We start from the raw sequence: 5,737 nt of genomic DNA on the forward strand, positions 1-5,737 counted from the left end.
AAAAAGAAGAAGATAGCAGGAGGGGAAGAATGAAGGGGGGGAAATCGGAGGGGGAGACGAACCATGAGAGATGATGGACTTTGAAAAAGAAACTGAGGGTTCTAGAGGGGAGGGGGGTGGGAGGATGGGTTAGCCTGGTGATGTGTATTAAAGAGGGCACATTCTGCATGGAGCACTGGGTGTTATGCACAAACAATGAATCATGGAACACTACATCAAAAACTAATGATGTAATGTATGGTGATTAATATAACAATAAAAAATTTTAAAAAAGAGAAGAAAAAGAAAAAAAAGTTAGATTACCAAAGAATAATAATTAATAGATAATATTCAGGCTTTACGATGCCCATGACATCTTACTAAGCACTTTATAGGCATTATATTACTGCATCTTCACAAAAATCAATTGGAAATGGGGTATTATTATTGTTTTTCTTATGAAAAAACTAAAGCACAGTTCAATAATTTGCCTACAATCACACCAGTGGGGTGTGGCAAAACCAGGACTTCAGACTATAGCACTTCAGAGTTTTTTCAGTTTTTTTTTTTTTTTTTTAAAGATTTTATTTATTTATTTGAGACAGAGAACATGAGAGGGAGGAGGGTCACAGGGAGAAGCAGACTCCCTGCCGAGCAGGGAGCCCGATGCGGGACTCGATCCAGGGACTCCAGGATCATGACCTGAGCCGAAGGCAGTCGCTTAACCAACTGAGCCACCCAGGCGCCCCAGAGTTTTTTCAGTTTTGATTTTGTCTGTAATGTGGCTTTTGTAGCCCTGGGTACCGCCACGCAGTTTCCATACATGTCCATGACAGATCAGAATAAACGCATGCTTCACAGAGGCCAGAAATCTGCTCTTAGAGCAGAACTTTAGCAGCCAAATGGCCTGCCTGCTCCTGAGTCAGCTCAACAATACCTGGACTACGCCCTCTTTGGTACGTGGCACCTTGTTCCCAGCCCTATGTGAGCTCAGTGTGCTCCTCAGAACCCATGAATTCCCTGTAGACTCTGACTACCTTTACTTAGTTCCACTACAGTCTCTCTCCTTCCATCATAACAGGAGCGCAAGCCTGCCAGAAGATGGGATTCATGTCTTTGTTAGAATTTTCTTGATCCCTCTCCCACCTTCCTTCCATTACTGATCTCCTGCAAGTGCCAGGCTCTGCTGAGGAGCCTGTGAAGCTAGCCTTGCCCACCAAGGCTCGTAAGACATGTTTTTACAGTTGTCATAAAATGCACCAGGCCATGTTCTGAAAGATAAATGATGAACTAGGAGAATTGCACATGGTCTCACTTGGAGGAATTTCAACCAAAGATGAAATTCTGTGGTTCAGAACCATACCGGCAAAGTAGCAGACTCATTCCAGTGCATCTGAAAGAAATGAACTAATAACTAGTAGTGTTTCTCTAGAGACTTCACCCTGGTTCCAGGAAGTAAATATTTTGAAATTGAATTTGTAACAATGGTTTCCATTTTCAAATATATCATCATAACTCCTTTGGGTTTTATTTATTTTTTTTTTTAAGATTTTATTTATTTATTTGACAGAGAAAGACACAACGAGAGAGGGAACACAAACGGGGAGTGGGAGAGGGAGAAGCAGACTCCCTGCCGAGCAGGGAGCCCGATGCGGGACTCGATCCCGGGACTCCAGGATCATGACCTGAGCCGAAGGCAGTCGCTTAACCAACTGAGCCACCCAGGCGCCCACTCCTTTGGGTTTTAAAAAAATATTTTTGCAAACATTCAAATCACCTCTGCAATCTAAATTATAGAGAGATTTTCTACACCCAAATTACACAAGGTGACACCTCTACTAGTCTCAAAAACTCTTTAAGATCAAGAAGGAAGTTTATGTGGAAAGCAAATAGATGTTTTCCATTTGTGCTGAGGTCGGGATAAGAGAAGAACTTCATATGAGAACATGGAACTCATTACCAGCATAGATACTCCACCTCTGATTTTATTTAAAGAAATGGATAGAGCACTGTCCTCCTGGGGTTGCCTGGGGGTAGGGCAGTGCTTGCCAGACTCCCGGTGCTCCAACAGCCTAGCCTGGGCTTGCCTGATCTCCTGTCACTAGCTCCACCCTCCTAAATTAATAGATCATGTTTTTACTACAGGTTTCTCATTCATCATCTCACTTTTGCCTCATAAAAATCTTCCTTCTACTGTTCAGTAAACTGGCTTCCAGTGAGGTTAGTGGATCCTTTATATACAGCTTATTGGTGTCAAAGAATGCACTAAAATCCAGGTGTCCCATATCTCATACTAAGTGGTATATAAATCTATAAAATGCCACAGGCATAAAAAAAGATATTTGCTGAAAAAAGGAAGGATGTTTTGAGAATTTAAGAAAAACTCTTTTGAAATTTGAAGTTTTCTTAGGATGTTCAAGTGTATTATTCTGATTATTTTCCTTTCAACCTCATTCAATTAACTGAGTATCTAGTGTAAATTTACCATATTACACACTGGAATACAATGGAAAGCAGGTCCCTCCCAAGGCTCACTATCCTTTATTTCTTAACGTTTTCTCTTGCTGTGATATTCCCCCCTACACACACACACACGCACATACACACACACATGCTGTCCACCCCTTAAACTCTGCTCTCAGCACACACACACACACACACACACACACAGTCCACCCCTTAAACTCTGCTCTCAGGCCCCACCAGCTACAAATTCTAGGTAGATCCTTGGTAAGTGTTGACACAATTTAAAAAGGGAGAAGAGCCTTTCCTGCAGGGGGTTTCACATCCTCTGAGCCTCTGGAAGTCTATCTTCTTTGGAGTTGCTTATGAAACCCAAGCAACTGGAAAGCACTTATGAATGTATTCTCCTGAGATCGCTACAGATTTATAAAAATAATCTGGTGCTCTGGAGAACTCTTGCATATTAAAACCAAAGGCCTCATTATGTTAATGTTCCTTAAATTTCAGGTCCCCATTTGTCAAATAGGGACATGATGTACAGAAAAGCATTAGAAAGGTATGCAGGACCATGTAAATAAAGGTACCAATGTAATGATCAATAAAGCTGATAAAATATGATAGTATAAAGAGTGTCAGGTACTAAAGTAAAATATTTGATATGAAGTAATGAAACCTCAGCTGAACAAATCCTAAAGAATGTATGCAGAATACCTAAAGGAAGAAATGTCACAAAAGTGGTAGCTTGTGTTTAACTTTACCCCTTTTATAAGAAACTAATTCTCTGAAATGTAAACTTTCATATGAAGAAATAAATGAAATATAAGACTTTAAAAATTATCTGACTATCAAATTGGAAAAATTAAGATATTAATTCCACTGGTAGGCAGGAGAGACCAGTGCTCTGGAAAATACCTCAGATACTGCCGGTGGAGATGTATATTAGTGCCGTATTTTGGGGACAATTAATGATTTTCAAGAGTCTTTAAATTTGCATGCACATCCATTCCACTTCTAAGAATTTATACTTGGGAAATACGGATGTAAATAAAAAGGTAGCTATGAGATGCTCATCATGGTGTTACTTAAAATAGTGCTTAAAGTACAGAAGTTAATAATATGGTACCTGGTATCACTGAGCTGCTAGACTCAAACCCTGATTTTATTATTTCTTACTGAGATTCTAGACATATTACATTTTAATTTCTGTATTTGTAAAATAAAGCTGATAATAATAGAACCTGTTTCAAGAGGTGGCTATGACTATTTTAACAAAATACATCTAAGGCACTTAGGGCATACTAAAAAGTGCTCATGGTGTTAGATTATGTTCATTATAATGAACAATTAAAAACAATCTATATATCTAATAAATTGTTCCATCCTAGCAATGTAGTGCTATATATCAATTAAAATGATACTGTAGGTGAATATTTGACTTAGAAAGATAATTATGGGGGCGCCTGGGTGGCTGAGTTGGTTAAGCGACTGCCTTCGGCTCAGGTCATGATCCTGGAGTCCCGGGATCGAGTCCCGCATCGGGCTCCCTGCTCGGCAGGGGGTCTGCTTCTCCCTCTGACCCTCCTCCCTCTCATGCTTTCTGTCTCTCATTCTCTCTCTCGCAAATAAATAAATAAAAAAAATCTTAAAAAAAAAAAAAGATAATTATGTTAAAGGGGAAAAGAAGCTTATAAAATAGTATTAACTATGTGACTGAATCCAAGCAGATGTTTATAAAGACATGATCTAGTGTATGTACCTGAATGTGTTTTGAACTCAAATGCATTTATGTCTCCAAAAATTTAGCTATATTTCACAAGGGCAAAAATCAAATAGTGCTAATTTCAGTTCCTTTACTTCCTGAGGTGGGGGTCAATAAGAATTTTTCCTGGGCTAATACACTTTTGCTACTTAGTGTGCTGCAATCCAAACAACTTCTAATAATAAAGTAGAAGCATTTCTTAGCGGTGAAGTCGTACATGTCATAACAAAGTCCTGAGATACTATCTAGTGTCATAATGCTACTAAAGTAATTATATACATAATTTACCAAGTCAAGAAATACTATAGTTACCAGCATTCAAGTTCCTATAACAATTTTTAAAAGCATGAACTATGATTCTTTTTTTTTTCTTTTTTTTTTAAAGATTTTATTTAGTTATTTGACAGAGAGAGACACAGCGAGAGAGGGAACACAAGCAGGGGGAGCGGCAGAGGGAGAAGCAGGCTCTCCACGGAGCAGGGAGCCCGATGCGGGGCTCGATCCCGGGATCTCGGGATCATGACCTGAGCCGAAGGCAGACGCTTAACGACTGAGCCACCCAGGCGCCCATGAACTATGATTCTAATAATGTTTATTATGGGATACTTATAACAGATATAATTTACAATAATCTGGGATTTTAAGAATGACATTTGCATAATATAAAAGTACTACTGAATATTAATGCTACCATGTCCAACTAACAAGATTCACTTAAGGGTACTGATTAAGTGTGACTCTAGTTTCAGTGTTGGAATTGGTGAGTCAACTGATTTACATAGCAAAAAGTTATCCTTACTCTCTCACAGATTATGAATCTCTGAATCCCTAAGAGATAACTATTTGTTACCCAGGTCTTTGCTAATCCAATGATAAAAAGTCTTCCTCCAAATCTCACAAAAGTTGTTTGATCACCCCCAATTTCAAGCAAGTAAGTACTGTGCCTACATATGTACTCTATTACTAATATGGAAATCAATTCTTTGTTAATGTTATAAAATTAGGACCTCTGACTTCCACCAATAGGAATGAAAACATAGGCATTGTTTGTATCACATGAATTTTTTTAGTACTTTCATATCTATCTCATTGCATTATTAATATTAACTTTATATGCAGGATATATAAATCTCATTCACTTTGACAGCTTTGGACCTCTGTTACGGAAGTTTTACTTCAACTTTGGGCTTCATCTTCAGAACTAAAAAGTGTAGTGATGTGGTTTGTAAAAACTCTCTGAACAGTTAGAGGGTGGTGAGCACAGGAAAATAACAAAAGAGGAGAACTAACACAATCAAGCACCTTCCAAGCTAAATGATGCCAATTATATCCAGCTGGGAAATGCTATAAGCTGCTAACAGTGCAGAGCTTGGCTAGACTACAAGAGCTTTCCTCGACATCTGGTAGAGGTAAAGCTGACCTCACCACTCCGTGCCTGGGACAGGTAGACAAAAACCCAAGGAGATTAGCATCAATCTCACAAGATCAGACAGAGTGACTATTGGCTACATTCTTTGTTTTTTGGGAAAAAAAAAT

Source organism: Mirounga leonina, unplaced genomic scaffold (assembly GCF_011800145.1).
Source record: "Mirounga leonina isolate KUSES-001 unplaced genomic scaffold, KU_Mleo_1.0 Mir_173, whole genome shotgun sequence".
In the NCBI taxonomy this organism is placed as follows: Eukaryota; Metazoa; Chordata; class Mammalia; order Carnivora; family Phocidae; genus Mirounga; species Mirounga leonina.